Below are 11,591 nucleotides of genomic sequence, written 5' to 3'. Positions count from 1 at the left end.
ACCTAAAAAAGCAGCATGTCCAAATGAGTCAGTGTCCAGAGTGAATCATAAAAGTAGTTTGACATGTCAGAAGTAGGATTTGAACCCACGCCTCCAATTGGAGACCAGAAGTCTTTTTTGCTGAGAACAGAGTCGAAACTTAAGTCTGGCGCCTTAGACCACTCGGCCATCCTGACATTTAAACTGATGTATTAAAAAACGATAAATATACCATCTAAAAAGCAGCATGTCCAAATGAGTCAGTGTCCAGAGTGAATCATAAAAGTAGTTTGACATGTCAGAAGTGGGATTTGAACCCACGCCTCCAATCGGAGACCAGAAGCCTCTTTCCTGAGAAAGGTTTCCAACCTTGAGTCTGGCGCCTTAGACCACTCGGCCATCCTGACTTTAGCAGTGCAGTGTTGAAAAACGATGAATATACCACCTAAAAAAGCAGCATGTCCAAATGAGTCAGTGTCCAGAGTGAATCATAAAAGTAGTTTGACATGTCAGAAGTGGGATTTGAACCCACGCCTCCAATTGGACACCAGAAGTCTTTTTTGCTGAGAACAGAGTCGAAACTTAAGTCTGGCGCCTTAGACCACTCGGCCATCCTGACATTTGAACTGATGTATTAAAAAACGATAAATATACCATCTAAAAAGCAGCATGTCCAAATGAGTCAGTGTCCAGAGTGAATCATAAAAGTAGTTTGACATGTCAGAAGTGGGATTTGAACCCACGCCTCCAATCGGAGACCAGAAGCCTCTTTCCTGAGAAAGGTTTCCAACCTTGAGTCTGGCGCCTTAGACCACTCGGCCATCCTGACATTAGCACTGCAGTGTTAAAAAACGATGAATATACCACCTAAAAAAGCAGCATGTCCAAATGAGTCAGTGTCCAGAGTGAATCATAAAAGTAGTTTGACATGTCAGAAGTGGGATTTGAACCCACGCCTCCAATTGGAGACCAGAAGTCTTTTTTGCTGAGAAAGGTTTCCAACCTTGAGTCTGGCGCCTTAGACCACTCGGCCATCCTGACATTTGAACTGATGTATTAAAAAACGATAAATATACCATCTAAAAAGCAGCATGTCCAAATGAGTCAGTGTCCAGAGTGAATCATAAAAAGTAGTTTGACATGTCACAAGTGGGATTTGAACCCACGCCTCCAAACGGAGACCAGAAGCCTCTTTCCTGAGAAAGGTTTCCAACCTTGAGTCTGGCGCCTTAGACCACTCGGCCATCCTGACATTAGCACTGCAGTATTAAAAAACGATGAATATACCACCTAAAAAAGCAGCATGTCCAAATGAGTCAGTGTCCAGAGTGAATCATAAAAGTAGTTTGACATGTCAGAAGTGGGATTTGAACCCACGCCTCCAATTGGAGACCAGAAGTCTTTTTTGCTGAGAACAGAGTCGAAACTTAAGTCTGGCGCCTTAGACCACTCGGCCATCCTGACATTTGAACTGATGTATTAAAAAATGATAAATATACCATCTAAAAAGCAGCATGTCCAAATGAGTCAGTGTCCAGAGTGAATCATAAAAGTAGTTTGACATGTCAGAAGTGGGATTTGAACCCACGCCTCCAATCGGAGACCAGAAGCCTCTTTCCTGAGAAAGGTTTCCAACCTTGAGTCTGGCGCCTTAGACCACTCGGCCATCCTGACTTTAGCAGTGCAGTGTTGAAAAGCGATGAATATACCACCTAAAAAAGCAGCATGTCCAAATGAGTCAGTGTCCAGAGTGAATCATAAAAGTAGTTTGACATGTCAGAAGTGGGATTTGAAACCACGCCTCCAATCGGAGACCAGAAGCCTCTTTCCTGAGAAAGGTTTCCAACCTTGAGTCTGGCGCCTTAGACCACTCGGCCATCCTGACATTAGCACTGCAGTGTTAAAAAACGATGAATAGACCACCTAAAAAAGCAGCATGTCCAAATGAGTCAGTGTCCAGAGTGAATCATAAAAGTAGTTTGACATGTCAGAAGTGGGATTTGAACCCACGCCTCCAATTGGAGACCAGAAGTCTTTTTTGCTGAGAACAGAGTCGAAACTTAAGTCTGGCGCCTTAGACCACTCGGCCATCCTGACATTTGAACTGATGTATTAAAAAATGATAAATATACCATCTAAAAAGCAGCATGTCCAAATGAGTCAGTGTCCAGAGTGAATCATAAAAGTAGTTTAACATGTCAGAAGTGGGATTTGAACCCACGCCTCCAATCGGAGACCAGAAGCCTCTTTCCTGAGAAAGGTTTCCAACCTTGAGTCTGGCGCCTTAGACCACTCGGCCATCCTGACTTTAGCAGTGCAGTGTTGAAAAACGATGAATATACCACCTAAAAAAGCAGCATGTCCAAATGAGTCAGTGTCCAGAGTGAATCATAAAAGTAGTTTGACATGTCAGAAGTGGGATTTGAACCCACGCCTCCAATCGGAGACCAGAAGCCTCTTTCCTGAGAAAGGTTTCCAACCTTGAGTCTGGCGCCTTAGACCACTCGGCCATCCTGACATTAGCACTGCAGTGTTAAAAAACGATGAATATACCACCTAAAAAAGCAGCATGTCCAAATGAGTCAGTGTCCAGAGTGAATCATAAAAGTAGTTTGACATGTCAGAAGTGGGATTTGAAACCACGCCTCCAATCGGAGACCAGAAGCCTCTTTCCTGAGAAAGGTTTCCAACCTTGAGTCTGGCGCCTTAGACCACTCGGCCATCCTGACATTAGCACTGCAGTGTTAAAAAACGATGAATAGACCACCTAAAAAAGCAGCATGTCCAAATGAGTCAGTGTCCAGAGTGAATCATAAAAGTAGTTTGACATGTCAGAAGTGGGATTTGAACCCACGCCTCCAATTGGAGACCAGAAGTCTTTTTTGCTGAGAACAGAGTCGAAACTTAAGTCTGGCGCCTTAGACCACTCGGCCATCCTGACATTTGAACTGATGTATTAAAAAATGATAAATATACCATCTAAAAAGCAGCATGTCCAAATGAGTCAGTGTCCAGAGTGAATCATAAAAGTAGTTTAACATGTCAGAAGTGGGATTTGAACCCACGCCTCCAATCGGAGACCAGAAGCCTCTTTCCTGAGAAAGGTTTCCAACCTTGAGTCTGGCGCCTTAGACCACTCGGCCATCCTGACTTTAGCAGTGCAGTGTTGAAAAACGATGAATATACCACCTAAAAAAGCAGCATGTCCAAATGAGTCAGTGTCCAGAGTGAATCATAAAAGTAGTTTGACATGTCAGAAGTGGGATTTGAACCCACGCCTCCAATCGGAGACCAGAAGCCTCTTTCCTGAGAAAGGTTTCCAACCTTGAGTCTGGCGCCTTAGACCACTCGGCCATCCTGACATTAGCACTGCAGTGTTAAAAAACGATGAATATACCACCTAAAAAAGCAGCATGTCCAAATGAGTCAGTGTCCAGAGTGAATCATAAAAGTAGTTTGACATGTCAGAAGTGGGATTTGAACCCACGCCTCCAATTGGAGACCAGAAGTCTTTTTTGCTGAGAACAGAGTCGAAACTTAAGTCTGGCGCCTTAGACCACTCGGCCATCCTGACATTTGAACTGATGTATTAAAAAACGATAAATATACCATCTAAAAAGCAGCATGTCCAAATGAGTCAGTGTCCAGAGTGAATCATAAAAGCAGTTTGACATGTCAGAAGTGGGATTTGAACCCACGCCTCCAATCGGAGACCAGAAGCCTCTTTCCTGAGAAAGGTTTCCAACCTTGAGTCTGGCGCCTTAGACCACTCGGCCATCCTGACATTAGCACTGCAGTGTTAAAAAACGATGAATATACCACCTAAAAAAGCAGCATGTCCAAATGAGTCAGTGTCCAGAGTGAATCATAAAAGTAGTTTGACATGTCAGAAGTAGGATTTGAACCCACGCCTCCAATTGGAGACCAGAAGTCTTTTTTGCTGAGAACAGAGTCGAAACTTAAGTCTGGCGCCTTAGACCACTCGGCCATCCTGACATTTGAACTGATGTATTAAAAAACGATAAATATACCATCTAAAAAGCAGCATGTCCAAATGAGTCAGTGTCCAGAGTGAATCATAAAAGTAGTTTGACATGTCAGAAGTGGGATTTGAACCCACGCCTCCAATCGGAGACCAGAAGCCTCTTTCCTGAGAAAGGTTTCCAACCTTGAGTCTGGCGCCTTAGACCACTCGGCCATCCTGACTTTAGCAGTGCAGTGTTGAAAAACGATGAATATACCACCTAAAAAAGCAGCATGTCCAAATGAGTCAGTGTCCAGAGTGAATGATAAAAGTAGTTTGACATGTCAGAAGTGGGATTTGAACCCACGCCTCCAATCGGAGACCAGAAGCCTCTTTCCTGAGAAAGGTTTCCAACCTTGAGTCTGGCGCCTTAGACCACTCGGCCATCCTGACATTAGCACTGCAGTGTTAAAAAACGATGAATATACCACCTAAAAAAGCAGCATGTCCAAATGAGTCAGTGTCCAGAGTGAATCATAAAAGTAGTTTGACATGTCAGAAGTGGGATTTGAACCCACGCCTCCAATTGGACACCAGAAGTCTTTTTTGCTGAGAACAGAGTCGAAACTTAAGTCTGGCGCCTTAGACCACTCGGCCATCCTGACATTTGAACTGATGTATTAAAAAACGATAAATATACCATCTAAAAAGCAGCATGTCCAAATGAGTCAGTGTCCAGAGTGAATCATAAAAGTAGTTTGACATGTCAGAAGTGGGATTTGAACCCACGCCTCCAATCGGAGACCAGAAGCCTCTTTCCTGAGAAAGGTTTCCAACCTTGAGTCTGGCGCCTTAGACCACTCGGCCATCCTGACATTAGCACTGCAGTGTTAAAAAACGATGAATATACCACCTAAAAAAGCAGCATGTCCAAATGAGTCAGTGTCCAGAGTGAATCATAAAAGTAGTTTGACATGTCAGAAGTGGGATTTGAACCCACGCCTCCAATTGGAGACCAGAAGTCTTTTTTGCTGAGAACAGAGTCGAAACTTAAGTCTGGCGCCTTAGACCACTCGGCCATCCTGACATTTGAACTGATGTATTTAAAAACGATAAATATACCATCTAAAAACCAGCATGTCCAAATGAGTCAGTGTCCAGAGTGAATCATAAAAGTAGTTTGACATGTCAGAAGTGGGATTTGAACCCACGCCTCCGATTGGAGACCAGAAGTCTTTTTTGCTGAGAACAGAGTCGAAACTTAAGTCTGGCGCCTTAGACCACTCGGCCATCCTGACATTTGAACTGATGTATTAAAAAACGATAAATATACCATCTAAAAAGCAGCATGTCCAAATGAGTCAGTGTCCAGAGTGAATCATAAAAGCAGTTTGACATGTCAGAAGTGGGATTTGAACCCACGCCTCCAATCGGAGACCAGAAGCCTCTTTCCTGAGAAAGGTTTCCAACCTTGAGTCTGGCGCCTTAGACCACTCGGCCATCCTGACCTTAGCAGTGCAGTGTTGAAAAACGATGAATATACCACCTAAAAAAGCAGCATGTCCAAATGAGTCAGTGTCCAGAGTGAATCATAAAAGTAGTTTGACATGTCAGAAGTGGGATTTGAACCCACGCCTCCAATCGGAGACCAGAAGCCTCTTTCCTGAGAAAGGTTTCCAACCTTGAGTCTGGCGCCTTAGACCACTCGGCCATCCTGACATTAGCACTGCAGTGTTAAAAAACGATGAATATACCACCTAAAAAAGCAGCATGTCCAAATGAGTCAGTGTCCAGAGTGAATCATAAAAGTAGTTTGACATGTCAGAAGTGGGATTTGAACCCACGCCTCCAATTGGAGACCAGAAGTCTTTTTTGCTGAGAACAGAGTCGAAACTTAAGTCTGGCGCCTTAGACCACTCGGCCATCCTGACATTTGAACTGATGTATTAAAAAACGATAAATATACCATCTAAAAAGCAGCATGTCCAAATGAGTCAGTGTCCAGAGTGAATCATAAAAGTAGTTTGACATGTCAGAAGTGGGATTTGAACCCACGCCTCCAATCGGAGACCAGAAGCCTCTTTCCTGAGAAAGGTTTCCAACCTTGAGTCTGGCGCCTTAGACCACTCGGCCATCCTGACTTTAGCAGTGCAGTGTTGAAAAACGATGAATATACCACCTAAAAAAGCAGCATGTCCAAATGAGTCAGTGTCCAGAGTGAATCATAAAAGTAGTTTGACATGTCAGAAGTGGGATTTGAAACCACGCCTCCAATCGGAGACCAGAAGCCTCTTTCCTGAGAAAGGTTTCCAACCTTGAGTCTGGCACCTTAGACCACTCGGCCATCCTGACATTAGCACTGCAGTGTTAAAAAACGATGAATATACCACCTAAAAAAGCAGCATGTCCAAATGAGTCAGTGTCCAGAGTGAATCATAAAAGTAGTTTGACATGTCAGAAGTGGGATTTGAACCCACGCCTCCAATTGGAGACCAGAAGTCTTTTTTGCTGAGAACAGAGTCGAAACTTAAGTCTGGCGCCTTAGACCACTCGGCCATCCTGACATTTGAACTGATGTATTAAAAAATGATAAATATACCATCTAAAAAGCAGCATGTCCAAATGAGTCAGTGTCCAGAGTGAATCATAAAAGTAGTTTGACATGTCAGAAGTGGGATTTGAACCCACGCCTCCAATCGGAGACCAGAAGCCTCTTTCCTGAGAAAGGTTTCCAACCTTGAGTCTGGCGCCTTAGACCACTCGGCCATCCTGACTTTAGCAGTGCAGTGTTGAAAAACGATGAATATACCACCTAAAAAAGCAGCATGTCCAAATGAGTCAGTGTCCAGAGTGAATCATAAAAGTAGTTTGACATGTCAGAAGTGGGATTTGAACCCACGCCTCCAATCGGAGACCAGAAGCCTCTTTCCTGAGAAAGGTTTCCAACCTTGAGTCTGGCGCCTTAGACCACTCGGCCATCCTGACATTAGCACTGCAGTGTTAAAAAACGATGAATATACCACCTAAAAAAGCAGCATGTCCAAATGAGTCAGTGTCCAGAGTGAATCATAAAAGTAGTTTGACATGTCAGAAGTGGGATTTGAACCCACGCCTCCAATTGGACACCAGAAGTCTTTTTTGCTGAGAACAGAGTCGAAACTTAAGTCTGGCGCCTTAGACCACTCGGCCATCCTGACATTTGAACTGATGTATTAAAAAACGATAAATATACCATCTAAAAAGCAGCATGTCCAAATGAGTCAGTGTCCAGAGTGAATCATAAAAGTAGTTTGACATGTCAGAAGTGGGATTTGAACCCACGCCTCCAATCGGAGACCAGAAGCCTCTTTCCTGAGAAAGGTTTCCAACCTTGAGTCTGGCGCCTTAGACCACTCGGCCATCCTGACTTTAGCAGTGCAGTGTTGAAAAACGATGAATATACCACCTAAAAAAGCAGCATGTCCAAATGAGTCAGTGTCCAGAGTGAATCATAAAAGTAGTTTGACATGTCAGAAGTGGGATTTGAACCCACGCCTCCAATCGGAGACCAGAAGCCTCTTTCCTGAGAAAGGTTTCCAACCTTGAGTCTGGCGCCTTAGACCACTCGGCCATCCTGACATTAGCACTGCAGTGTTAAAAAACGATGAATATACCACCTAAAAAAGCAGCATGTCCAAATGAGTCAGTGTCCAGAGTGAATCATAAAAGTAGTTTGACATGTCAGAAGTGGGATTTGAACCCACGCCTCCAATTGGAGACCAGAAGTCTTTTTTGCTGAGAACAGAGTCGAAACTTAAGTCTGGCGCCTTAGACCACTCGGCCATCCTGACATTTGAACTGATGTATTTAAAAACGATAAATATACCATCTAAAAACCAGCATGTCCAAATGAGTCAGTGTCCAGAGTGAATCATAAAAGTAGTTTGACATGTCAGAAGTGGGATTTGAACCCACGCCTCCGATTGGAGACCAGAAGTCTTTTTTGCTGAGAACAGAGTCGAAACTTAAGTCTGGCGCCTTAGACCACTCGGCCATCCTGACATTTGAACTGATGTATTAAAAAACGATAAATATACCATCTAAAAAGCAGCATGTCCAAATGAGTCAGTGTCCAGAGTGAATCATAAAAGCAGTTTGACATGTCAGAAGTGGGATTTGAACCCACGCCTCCAATCGGAGACCAGAAGCCTCTTTCCTGAGAAAGGTTTCCAACCTTGAGTCTGGCGCCTTAGACCACTCGGCCATCCTGACCTTAGCAGTGCAGTGTTGAAAAACGATGAATATACCACCTAAAAAAGCAGCATGTCCAAATGAGTCAGTGTCCAGAGTGAATCATAAAAGTAGTTTGACATGTCAGAAGTGGGATTTGAACCCACGCCTCCAATCGGAGACCAGAAGCCTCTTTCCTGAGAAAGGTTTCCAACCTTGAGTCTGGCACCTTAGACCACTCGGCCATCCTGACATTAGCACTGCAGTGTTAAAAAACGATGAATATACCACCTAAAAAAGCAGCATGTCCAAATGAGTCAGTGTCCAGAGTGAATCATAAAAGTAGTTTGACATGTCAGAAGTGGGATTTGAACCCACGCCTCCAATTGGAGACCAGAAGTCTTTTTTGCTGAGAACAGAGTCGAAACTTAAGTCTGGCGCCTTAGACCACTCGGCCATCCTGACATTTGAACTGATGTATTAAAAAACGATAAATATACCATCTAAAAAGCAGCATGTCCAAATGAGTCAGTGTCCAGAGTGAATCATAAAAGTAGTTTGACATGTCAGAAGTGGGATTTGAACCCACGCCTCCAATCGGAGACCAGAAGCCTCTTTCCTGAGAAAGGTTTCCAACCTTGAGTCTGGCGCCTTAGACCACTCGGCCATCCTGACATTAGCACTGCAGTGTTAAAAAACGATGAATATACCACCTAAAAAAGCAGCATGTCCAAATGAGTCAGTGTCCAGAGTGAATCATAAAAGTAGTTTGACATGTCAGAAGTGGGATTTGAACCCACGCCTCCAATCGGAGACCAGAAGCCTCTTTCCTGAGAAAGGTTTCCAACCTTGAGTCTGGCACCTTAGACCACTCGGCCATCCTGACATTAGCACTGCAGTGTTAAAAAACGATGAATATACCACCTAAAAAAGCAGCATGTCCAAATGAGTCAGTGTCCAGAGTGAATCATAAAAGTAGTTTGACATGTCAGAAGTGGGATTTGAACCCACGCCTCCAATTGGAGACCAGAAGTCTTTTTTGCTGAGAACAGAGTCGAAACTTAAGTCTGGCGCCTTAGACCACTCGGCCATCCTGACATTTGAACTGATGTATTAAAAAACGATAAATATACCATCTAAAAAGCAGCATGTCCAAATGAGTCAGTGTCCAGAGTGAATCATAAAAGTAGTTTGACATGTCAGAAGTGGGATTTGAACCCACGCCTCCAATCGGAGACCAGAAGCCTCTTTCCTGAGAAAGGTTTCCAACCTTGAGTCTGGCGCCTTAGACCACTCGGCCATCCTGACATTAGCACTGCAGTGTTAAAAAACGATGAATATACCACCTAAAAAAGCAGCATGTCCAAATGAGTCAGTGTCCAGAGTGAATCATAAAAGTAGTTTGACATGTCAGAAGTGGGATTTGAACCCACGCCTCCAATTGGAGACCAGAAGTCTTTTTTGCTGAGAACAGAGTCGAAACTTAAGTCTGGCGCCTTAGACCACTCGGCCATCCTGACATTTGAACTGATGTATTAAAAAACGATAAATATACCATCTAAAAAGCAGCATGTCCAAATGAGTCAGTGTCCAGAGTGAATCATAAAAGTAGTTTGACATGTCAGAAGTGGGATTTGAACCCACGCCTCCAATCGGAGACCAGAAGCCTCTTTCCTGAGAAAGGTTTCCAACCTTGAGTCTGGCTCCTTAGACCACTCGGCCATCCTGACATTTGAACTGATGTATTAAAAAACGATAAATATACCATCTGAAAAGCAGCATGTCCAAATGAGTCAGTGTCCAGAGTGAATCATAAAAGTAGTTTGACATGTCAGAAGTGGGATTTGAACCCACGCCTCCAATCGGAGACCAGAAGTCTTTTTTGCTGAGAACAGAGTCGAAACTTAAGTCTGGCGCCTTAGACCACTCGGCCATCCTGACATTAGCACGGCAGTGTTAAAAAACAATGAATATACCACCTAAAAAAGCAGCATGTCCAAATGAGTCAGTGTCCAGAGTGAATCATAAAAGTAGTTTGACATGTCAGAAGTGGGATTTGAACCCACGCCTCCAATTGGAGACCAGAAGTCTTTTTTGCTGAGAACAGAGTTGAAACTTAAGTCTGGCGCCTTAGACCACTCGGCCATCCTGACATTAGCACTGCAGTGTTAAAAAACGATGAATATACAACCTAAAAAAGCAGCATGTCCAAATGAGTCAGTGTCCACAGTGAATCATAAAATTAGTTTGACATGTCAGAAGTGGGATTTGAACCCACGCCTCCAATTGGAGACCAGAAGTCTTTTTTGCTGAGAACAGAGTGGAAACTTAAGTCTGGCACCTTAGACCACTCGGCCATCCTGACATTTGAACTGATGTATTTAAAAACGATAAATATACCATCTAAAAAGCAGCATGTCCAAATGAGTCAGTGTCCAGAGTGAATCATAAAAGTAGTTTGACATGTCAGAAGTGGGATTTGAACCCACGCCTCCAATCGGAGACAAGAAGCCTCTTTCCTGAGAAAGGTTTCCAACCTTGAGTCTGGCGCCTTAGACCACTCGGCCATCCTGACTTTAGCAGTGCAGTGTTGAAAAGCGATGAATATACCACCTAAAAAAGCAGCATGTCCAAATGAGTCAGTGTCCAGAGTGAATCATAAAAGTAGTTTGACATGTCAGAAGTGGGATTTGAAACCACGCCTCCAATCGGAGACCAGAAACCTCTTTCCTGAGAAAGGTTTCCAACCTTGAGTCTGGCGCCTTAGACCACTCGGCCATCCTGACATTAGCACTGCAGTGTTAAAAAACGATGAATATACCACCTAAAAAAGCAGCATGTCCAAATGAGTCAGTGTCCAGAGTGAATCATAAAAGTAGTTTGACATGTCAGAAGTGGGATTTGAACCCACGCCTCCAATTGGAGACCAGAAGTCTTTTTTGCTGAGAACAGAGTCGAAACTTAAGTCTGGCGCCTTAGACCACTCGGCCATCCTGACATTTGAACTGATGTATTAAAAAATGATAAATATACCATCTAAAAAGCAGCATGTCCAAATGAGTCAGTGTCCAGAGTGAATCATAAAAGTAGTTTGACATGTCAGAAGTGGGATTTGAACCCACGCCTCCAATCGGAGACCAGAAGCCTCTTTCCTGAGAAAGGTTTCCAACCTTGAGTCTGGCGCCTTAGACCACTCGGCCATCCTGACTTTAGCAGTGCAGTGTTGAAAAACGATGAATATACCACCTAAAAAAGCAGCATGTCCAAATGAGTCAGTGTCCAGAGTGAATCATAAAAGTAGTTTGACATGTCAGAAGTGGGATTTGAACCCACGCCTCCAATCGGAGACCAGAAGCCTCTTTCCTGAGAAAGGTTTCCAACCTTGAGTCTGGCGCCTTAGACCACTCGGCCATCCTGACATTAGCACTGCAGTGTTAAA

At 43.8% G+C, this 11,591-nt stretch overlaps 55 non-coding genes across 55 annotated transcripts; all 55 read right to left on the bottom strand.

Annotated features, from left to right (window-relative positions):
- Nucleotides 1-64: 64 nt before the first annotated feature.
- trnal-uaa (transfer RNA leucine (anticodon UAA)) lies at nt 65-176 on the bottom strand. Its single transcript has 2 exons — nt 139-176; nt 65-110 (listed from the first exon to the last, which is right to left on the bottom strand). It is a non-coding gene; the product is annotated as a tRNA-Leu (tRNA).
- Nucleotides 177-275: 99 nt separating this feature from the next.
- Nucleotides 276-386, bottom strand: trnal-caa (transfer RNA leucine (anticodon CAA)). The gene is made up of 2 exons: nt 349-386; nt 276-321 (listed from the first exon to the last, which is right to left on the bottom strand). It is a non-coding gene; the product is annotated as a tRNA-Leu (tRNA).
- A 100-nt stretch (nt 387-486) lies between these two features.
- Nucleotides 487-598, bottom strand: trnal-uaa (transfer RNA leucine (anticodon UAA)). Its single transcript has 2 exons — nt 561-598; nt 487-532 (listed from the first exon to the last, which is right to left on the bottom strand). It is a non-coding gene; the product is annotated as a tRNA-Leu (tRNA).
- A 99-nt stretch (nt 599-697) lies between these two features.
- On the bottom strand, nt 698-808 carry trnal-caa (transfer RNA leucine (anticodon CAA)). Its single transcript has 2 exons — nt 771-808; nt 698-743 (listed from the first exon to the last, which is right to left on the bottom strand). It is a non-coding gene; the product is annotated as a tRNA-Leu (tRNA).
- A 100-nt stretch (nt 809-908) lies between these two features.
- On the bottom strand, nt 909-1,020 carry trnal-caa (transfer RNA leucine (anticodon CAA)). The gene is made up of 2 exons: nt 983-1,020; nt 909-954 (listed from the first exon to the last, which is right to left on the bottom strand). It is a non-coding gene; the product is annotated as a tRNA-Leu (tRNA).
- A 100-nt stretch (nt 1,021-1,120) lies between these two features.
- trnal-caa (transfer RNA leucine (anticodon CAA)) lies at nt 1,121-1,231 on the bottom strand. Its single transcript has 2 exons — nt 1,194-1,231; nt 1,121-1,166 (listed from the first exon to the last, which is right to left on the bottom strand). It is a non-coding gene; the product is annotated as a tRNA-Leu (tRNA).
- Nucleotides 1,232-1,331: 100 nt separating this feature from the next.
- On the bottom strand, nt 1,332-1,443 carry trnal-uaa (transfer RNA leucine (anticodon UAA)). The gene is made up of 2 exons: nt 1,406-1,443; nt 1,332-1,377 (listed from the first exon to the last, which is right to left on the bottom strand). It is a non-coding gene; the product is annotated as a tRNA-Leu (tRNA).
- Nucleotides 1,444-1,542: 99 nt separating this feature from the next.
- Nucleotides 1,543-1,653, bottom strand: trnal-caa (transfer RNA leucine (anticodon CAA)). Its single transcript has 2 exons — nt 1,616-1,653; nt 1,543-1,588 (listed from the first exon to the last, which is right to left on the bottom strand). It is a non-coding gene; the product is annotated as a tRNA-Leu (tRNA).
- A 100-nt stretch (nt 1,654-1,753) lies between these two features.
- Nucleotides 1,754-1,864, bottom strand: trnal-caa (transfer RNA leucine (anticodon CAA)). The gene is made up of 2 exons: nt 1,827-1,864; nt 1,754-1,799 (listed from the first exon to the last, which is right to left on the bottom strand). It is a non-coding gene; the product is annotated as a tRNA-Leu (tRNA).
- Nucleotides 1,865-1,964: 100 nt separating this feature from the next.
- On the bottom strand, nt 1,965-2,076 carry trnal-uaa (transfer RNA leucine (anticodon UAA)). The gene is made up of 2 exons: nt 2,039-2,076; nt 1,965-2,010 (listed from the first exon to the last, which is right to left on the bottom strand). It is a non-coding gene; the product is annotated as a tRNA-Leu (tRNA).
- A 99-nt stretch (nt 2,077-2,175) lies between these two features.
- trnal-caa (transfer RNA leucine (anticodon CAA)) lies at nt 2,176-2,286 on the bottom strand. Its single transcript has 2 exons — nt 2,249-2,286; nt 2,176-2,221 (listed from the first exon to the last, which is right to left on the bottom strand). It is a non-coding gene; the product is annotated as a tRNA-Leu (tRNA).
- A 100-nt stretch (nt 2,287-2,386) lies between these two features.
- trnal-caa (transfer RNA leucine (anticodon CAA)) lies at nt 2,387-2,497 on the bottom strand. Its single transcript has 2 exons — nt 2,460-2,497; nt 2,387-2,432 (listed from the first exon to the last, which is right to left on the bottom strand). It is a non-coding gene; the product is annotated as a tRNA-Leu (tRNA).
- Nucleotides 2,498-2,597: 100 nt separating this feature from the next.
- trnal-caa (transfer RNA leucine (anticodon CAA)) lies at nt 2,598-2,708 on the bottom strand. Its single transcript has 2 exons — nt 2,671-2,708; nt 2,598-2,643 (listed from the first exon to the last, which is right to left on the bottom strand). It is a non-coding gene; the product is annotated as a tRNA-Leu (tRNA).
- A 100-nt stretch (nt 2,709-2,808) lies between these two features.
- On the bottom strand, nt 2,809-2,920 carry trnal-uaa (transfer RNA leucine (anticodon UAA)). The gene is made up of 2 exons: nt 2,883-2,920; nt 2,809-2,854 (listed from the first exon to the last, which is right to left on the bottom strand). It is a non-coding gene; the product is annotated as a tRNA-Leu (tRNA).
- Nucleotides 2,921-3,019: 99 nt separating this feature from the next.
- On the bottom strand, nt 3,020-3,130 carry trnal-caa (transfer RNA leucine (anticodon CAA)). Its single transcript has 2 exons — nt 3,093-3,130; nt 3,020-3,065 (listed from the first exon to the last, which is right to left on the bottom strand). It is a non-coding gene; the product is annotated as a tRNA-Leu (tRNA).
- Nucleotides 3,131-3,230: 100 nt separating this feature from the next.
- Nucleotides 3,231-3,341, bottom strand: trnal-caa (transfer RNA leucine (anticodon CAA)). Its single transcript has 2 exons — nt 3,304-3,341; nt 3,231-3,276 (listed from the first exon to the last, which is right to left on the bottom strand). It is a non-coding gene; the product is annotated as a tRNA-Leu (tRNA).
- A 100-nt stretch (nt 3,342-3,441) lies between these two features.
- On the bottom strand, nt 3,442-3,553 carry trnal-uaa (transfer RNA leucine (anticodon UAA)). The gene is made up of 2 exons: nt 3,516-3,553; nt 3,442-3,487 (listed from the first exon to the last, which is right to left on the bottom strand). It is a non-coding gene; the product is annotated as a tRNA-Leu (tRNA).
- A 99-nt stretch (nt 3,554-3,652) lies between these two features.
- Nucleotides 3,653-3,763, bottom strand: trnal-caa (transfer RNA leucine (anticodon CAA)). Its single transcript has 2 exons — nt 3,726-3,763; nt 3,653-3,698 (listed from the first exon to the last, which is right to left on the bottom strand). It is a non-coding gene; the product is annotated as a tRNA-Leu (tRNA).
- Nucleotides 3,764-3,863: 100 nt separating this feature from the next.
- trnal-uaa (transfer RNA leucine (anticodon UAA)) lies at nt 3,864-3,975 on the bottom strand. Its single transcript has 2 exons — nt 3,938-3,975; nt 3,864-3,909 (listed from the first exon to the last, which is right to left on the bottom strand). It is a non-coding gene; the product is annotated as a tRNA-Leu (tRNA).
- Nucleotides 3,976-4,074: 99 nt separating this feature from the next.
- On the bottom strand, nt 4,075-4,185 carry trnal-caa (transfer RNA leucine (anticodon CAA)). Its single transcript has 2 exons — nt 4,148-4,185; nt 4,075-4,120 (listed from the first exon to the last, which is right to left on the bottom strand). It is a non-coding gene; the product is annotated as a tRNA-Leu (tRNA).
- Nucleotides 4,186-4,285: 100 nt separating this feature from the next.
- trnal-caa (transfer RNA leucine (anticodon CAA)) lies at nt 4,286-4,396 on the bottom strand. Its single transcript has 2 exons — nt 4,359-4,396; nt 4,286-4,331 (listed from the first exon to the last, which is right to left on the bottom strand). It is a non-coding gene; the product is annotated as a tRNA-Leu (tRNA).
- A 100-nt stretch (nt 4,397-4,496) lies between these two features.
- On the bottom strand, nt 4,497-4,608 carry trnal-uaa (transfer RNA leucine (anticodon UAA)). The gene is made up of 2 exons: nt 4,571-4,608; nt 4,497-4,542 (listed from the first exon to the last, which is right to left on the bottom strand). It is a non-coding gene; the product is annotated as a tRNA-Leu (tRNA).
- Nucleotides 4,609-4,707: 99 nt separating this feature from the next.
- Nucleotides 4,708-4,818, bottom strand: trnal-caa (transfer RNA leucine (anticodon CAA)). The gene is made up of 2 exons: nt 4,781-4,818; nt 4,708-4,753 (listed from the first exon to the last, which is right to left on the bottom strand). It is a non-coding gene; the product is annotated as a tRNA-Leu (tRNA).
- Nucleotides 4,819-4,918: 100 nt separating this feature from the next.
- Nucleotides 4,919-5,030, bottom strand: trnal-uaa (transfer RNA leucine (anticodon UAA)). The gene is made up of 2 exons: nt 4,993-5,030; nt 4,919-4,964 (listed from the first exon to the last, which is right to left on the bottom strand). It is a non-coding gene; the product is annotated as a tRNA-Leu (tRNA).
- A 99-nt stretch (nt 5,031-5,129) lies between these two features.
- trnal-uaa (transfer RNA leucine (anticodon UAA)) lies at nt 5,130-5,241 on the bottom strand. Its single transcript has 2 exons — nt 5,204-5,241; nt 5,130-5,175 (listed from the first exon to the last, which is right to left on the bottom strand). It is a non-coding gene; the product is annotated as a tRNA-Leu (tRNA).
- A 99-nt stretch (nt 5,242-5,340) lies between these two features.
- trnal-caa (transfer RNA leucine (anticodon CAA)) lies at nt 5,341-5,451 on the bottom strand. Its single transcript has 2 exons — nt 5,414-5,451; nt 5,341-5,386 (listed from the first exon to the last, which is right to left on the bottom strand). It is a non-coding gene; the product is annotated as a tRNA-Leu (tRNA).
- A 100-nt stretch (nt 5,452-5,551) lies between these two features.
- On the bottom strand, nt 5,552-5,662 carry trnal-caa (transfer RNA leucine (anticodon CAA)). Its single transcript has 2 exons — nt 5,625-5,662; nt 5,552-5,597 (listed from the first exon to the last, which is right to left on the bottom strand). It is a non-coding gene; the product is annotated as a tRNA-Leu (tRNA).
- A 100-nt stretch (nt 5,663-5,762) lies between these two features.
- trnal-uaa (transfer RNA leucine (anticodon UAA)) lies at nt 5,763-5,874 on the bottom strand. The gene is made up of 2 exons: nt 5,837-5,874; nt 5,763-5,808 (listed from the first exon to the last, which is right to left on the bottom strand). It is a non-coding gene; the product is annotated as a tRNA-Leu (tRNA).
- Nucleotides 5,875-5,973: 99 nt separating this feature from the next.
- On the bottom strand, nt 5,974-6,084 carry trnal-caa (transfer RNA leucine (anticodon CAA)). Its single transcript has 2 exons — nt 6,047-6,084; nt 5,974-6,019 (listed from the first exon to the last, which is right to left on the bottom strand). It is a non-coding gene; the product is annotated as a tRNA-Leu (tRNA).
- Nucleotides 6,085-6,184: 100 nt separating this feature from the next.
- trnal-caa (transfer RNA leucine (anticodon CAA)) lies at nt 6,185-6,295 on the bottom strand. The gene is made up of 2 exons: nt 6,258-6,295; nt 6,185-6,230 (listed from the first exon to the last, which is right to left on the bottom strand). It is a non-coding gene; the product is annotated as a tRNA-Leu (tRNA).
- Nucleotides 6,296-6,395: 100 nt separating this feature from the next.
- Nucleotides 6,396-6,507, bottom strand: trnal-uaa (transfer RNA leucine (anticodon UAA)). The gene is made up of 2 exons: nt 6,470-6,507; nt 6,396-6,441 (listed from the first exon to the last, which is right to left on the bottom strand). It is a non-coding gene; the product is annotated as a tRNA-Leu (tRNA).
- A 99-nt stretch (nt 6,508-6,606) lies between these two features.
- Nucleotides 6,607-6,717, bottom strand: trnal-caa (transfer RNA leucine (anticodon CAA)). Its single transcript has 2 exons — nt 6,680-6,717; nt 6,607-6,652 (listed from the first exon to the last, which is right to left on the bottom strand). It is a non-coding gene; the product is annotated as a tRNA-Leu (tRNA).
- A 100-nt stretch (nt 6,718-6,817) lies between these two features.
- On the bottom strand, nt 6,818-6,928 carry trnal-caa (transfer RNA leucine (anticodon CAA)). Its single transcript has 2 exons — nt 6,891-6,928; nt 6,818-6,863 (listed from the first exon to the last, which is right to left on the bottom strand). It is a non-coding gene; the product is annotated as a tRNA-Leu (tRNA).
- Nucleotides 6,929-7,028: 100 nt separating this feature from the next.
- Nucleotides 7,029-7,140, bottom strand: trnal-uaa (transfer RNA leucine (anticodon UAA)). Its single transcript has 2 exons — nt 7,103-7,140; nt 7,029-7,074 (listed from the first exon to the last, which is right to left on the bottom strand). It is a non-coding gene; the product is annotated as a tRNA-Leu (tRNA).
- A 99-nt stretch (nt 7,141-7,239) lies between these two features.
- On the bottom strand, nt 7,240-7,350 carry trnal-caa (transfer RNA leucine (anticodon CAA)). The gene is made up of 2 exons: nt 7,313-7,350; nt 7,240-7,285 (listed from the first exon to the last, which is right to left on the bottom strand). It is a non-coding gene; the product is annotated as a tRNA-Leu (tRNA).
- A 100-nt stretch (nt 7,351-7,450) lies between these two features.
- Nucleotides 7,451-7,561, bottom strand: trnal-caa (transfer RNA leucine (anticodon CAA)). Its single transcript has 2 exons — nt 7,524-7,561; nt 7,451-7,496 (listed from the first exon to the last, which is right to left on the bottom strand). It is a non-coding gene; the product is annotated as a tRNA-Leu (tRNA).
- A 100-nt stretch (nt 7,562-7,661) lies between these two features.
- trnal-uaa (transfer RNA leucine (anticodon UAA)) lies at nt 7,662-7,773 on the bottom strand. The gene is made up of 2 exons: nt 7,736-7,773; nt 7,662-7,707 (listed from the first exon to the last, which is right to left on the bottom strand). It is a non-coding gene; the product is annotated as a tRNA-Leu (tRNA).
- Nucleotides 7,774-7,872: 99 nt separating this feature from the next.
- trnal-uaa (transfer RNA leucine (anticodon UAA)) lies at nt 7,873-7,984 on the bottom strand. Its single transcript has 2 exons — nt 7,947-7,984; nt 7,873-7,918 (listed from the first exon to the last, which is right to left on the bottom strand). It is a non-coding gene; the product is annotated as a tRNA-Leu (tRNA).
- A 99-nt stretch (nt 7,985-8,083) lies between these two features.
- Nucleotides 8,084-8,194, bottom strand: trnal-caa (transfer RNA leucine (anticodon CAA)). The gene is made up of 2 exons: nt 8,157-8,194; nt 8,084-8,129 (listed from the first exon to the last, which is right to left on the bottom strand). It is a non-coding gene; the product is annotated as a tRNA-Leu (tRNA).
- Nucleotides 8,195-8,294: 100 nt separating this feature from the next.
- trnal-caa (transfer RNA leucine (anticodon CAA)) lies at nt 8,295-8,405 on the bottom strand. The gene is made up of 2 exons: nt 8,368-8,405; nt 8,295-8,340 (listed from the first exon to the last, which is right to left on the bottom strand). It is a non-coding gene; the product is annotated as a tRNA-Leu (tRNA).
- A 100-nt stretch (nt 8,406-8,505) lies between these two features.
- On the bottom strand, nt 8,506-8,617 carry trnal-uaa (transfer RNA leucine (anticodon UAA)). Its single transcript has 2 exons — nt 8,580-8,617; nt 8,506-8,551 (listed from the first exon to the last, which is right to left on the bottom strand). It is a non-coding gene; the product is annotated as a tRNA-Leu (tRNA).
- Nucleotides 8,618-8,716: 99 nt separating this feature from the next.
- Nucleotides 8,717-8,827, bottom strand: trnal-caa (transfer RNA leucine (anticodon CAA)). Its single transcript has 2 exons — nt 8,790-8,827; nt 8,717-8,762 (listed from the first exon to the last, which is right to left on the bottom strand). It is a non-coding gene; the product is annotated as a tRNA-Leu (tRNA).
- A 100-nt stretch (nt 8,828-8,927) lies between these two features.
- trnal-caa (transfer RNA leucine (anticodon CAA)) lies at nt 8,928-9,038 on the bottom strand. Its single transcript has 2 exons — nt 9,001-9,038; nt 8,928-8,973 (listed from the first exon to the last, which is right to left on the bottom strand). It is a non-coding gene; the product is annotated as a tRNA-Leu (tRNA).
- Nucleotides 9,039-9,138: 100 nt separating this feature from the next.
- Nucleotides 9,139-9,250, bottom strand: trnal-uaa (transfer RNA leucine (anticodon UAA)). The gene is made up of 2 exons: nt 9,213-9,250; nt 9,139-9,184 (listed from the first exon to the last, which is right to left on the bottom strand). It is a non-coding gene; the product is annotated as a tRNA-Leu (tRNA).
- Nucleotides 9,251-9,349: 99 nt separating this feature from the next.
- On the bottom strand, nt 9,350-9,460 carry trnal-caa (transfer RNA leucine (anticodon CAA)). Its single transcript has 2 exons — nt 9,423-9,460; nt 9,350-9,395 (listed from the first exon to the last, which is right to left on the bottom strand). It is a non-coding gene; the product is annotated as a tRNA-Leu (tRNA).
- Nucleotides 9,461-9,560: 100 nt separating this feature from the next.
- On the bottom strand, nt 9,561-9,672 carry trnal-uaa (transfer RNA leucine (anticodon UAA)). Its single transcript has 2 exons — nt 9,635-9,672; nt 9,561-9,606 (listed from the first exon to the last, which is right to left on the bottom strand). It is a non-coding gene; the product is annotated as a tRNA-Leu (tRNA).
- Nucleotides 9,673-9,771: 99 nt separating this feature from the next.
- On the bottom strand, nt 9,772-9,882 carry trnal-caa (transfer RNA leucine (anticodon CAA)). The gene is made up of 2 exons: nt 9,845-9,882; nt 9,772-9,817 (listed from the first exon to the last, which is right to left on the bottom strand). It is a non-coding gene; the product is annotated as a tRNA-Leu (tRNA).
- A 99-nt stretch (nt 9,883-9,981) lies between these two features.
- trnal-uaa (transfer RNA leucine (anticodon UAA)) lies at nt 9,982-10,093 on the bottom strand. Its single transcript has 2 exons — nt 10,056-10,093; nt 9,982-10,027 (listed from the first exon to the last, which is right to left on the bottom strand). It is a non-coding gene; the product is annotated as a tRNA-Leu (tRNA).
- Nucleotides 10,094-10,193: 100 nt separating this feature from the next.
- On the bottom strand, nt 10,194-10,305 carry trnal-uaa (transfer RNA leucine (anticodon UAA)). Its single transcript has 2 exons — nt 10,268-10,305; nt 10,194-10,239 (listed from the first exon to the last, which is right to left on the bottom strand). It is a non-coding gene; the product is annotated as a tRNA-Leu (tRNA).
- A 100-nt stretch (nt 10,306-10,405) lies between these two features.
- Nucleotides 10,406-10,517, bottom strand: trnal-uaa (transfer RNA leucine (anticodon UAA)). Its single transcript has 2 exons — nt 10,480-10,517; nt 10,406-10,451 (listed from the first exon to the last, which is right to left on the bottom strand). It is a non-coding gene; the product is annotated as a tRNA-Leu (tRNA).
- A 99-nt stretch (nt 10,518-10,616) lies between these two features.
- On the bottom strand, nt 10,617-10,727 carry trnal-caa (transfer RNA leucine (anticodon CAA)). Its single transcript has 2 exons — nt 10,690-10,727; nt 10,617-10,662 (listed from the first exon to the last, which is right to left on the bottom strand). It is a non-coding gene; the product is annotated as a tRNA-Leu (tRNA).
- A 100-nt stretch (nt 10,728-10,827) lies between these two features.
- trnal-caa (transfer RNA leucine (anticodon CAA)) lies at nt 10,828-10,938 on the bottom strand. The gene is made up of 2 exons: nt 10,901-10,938; nt 10,828-10,873 (listed from the first exon to the last, which is right to left on the bottom strand). It is a non-coding gene; the product is annotated as a tRNA-Leu (tRNA).
- Nucleotides 10,939-11,038: 100 nt separating this feature from the next.
- On the bottom strand, nt 11,039-11,150 carry trnal-uaa (transfer RNA leucine (anticodon UAA)). Its single transcript has 2 exons — nt 11,113-11,150; nt 11,039-11,084 (listed from the first exon to the last, which is right to left on the bottom strand). It is a non-coding gene; the product is annotated as a tRNA-Leu (tRNA).
- A 99-nt stretch (nt 11,151-11,249) lies between these two features.
- Nucleotides 11,250-11,360, bottom strand: trnal-caa (transfer RNA leucine (anticodon CAA)). Its single transcript has 2 exons — nt 11,323-11,360; nt 11,250-11,295 (listed from the first exon to the last, which is right to left on the bottom strand). It is a non-coding gene; the product is annotated as a tRNA-Leu (tRNA).
- A 100-nt stretch (nt 11,361-11,460) lies between these two features.
- Nucleotides 11,461-11,571, bottom strand: trnal-caa (transfer RNA leucine (anticodon CAA)). The gene is made up of 2 exons: nt 11,534-11,571; nt 11,461-11,506 (listed from the first exon to the last, which is right to left on the bottom strand). It is a non-coding gene; the product is annotated as a tRNA-Leu (tRNA).
- Between the last annotated feature and the right edge of the window lie 20 nt (nt 11,572-11,591).

The sequence above is a fragment of the Pungitius pungitius genome, chromosome 2 (assembly GCF_949316345.1).
Source record: "Pungitius pungitius chromosome 2, fPunPun2.1, whole genome shotgun sequence".
Classification (NCBI taxonomy): Eukaryota; Metazoa; Chordata; class Actinopteri; order Perciformes; family Gasterosteidae; genus Pungitius; species Pungitius pungitius.
Note: the sequence above shows the minus strand (reverse complement) of the source record. Positions and strands in the feature narration are given on the sequence as shown.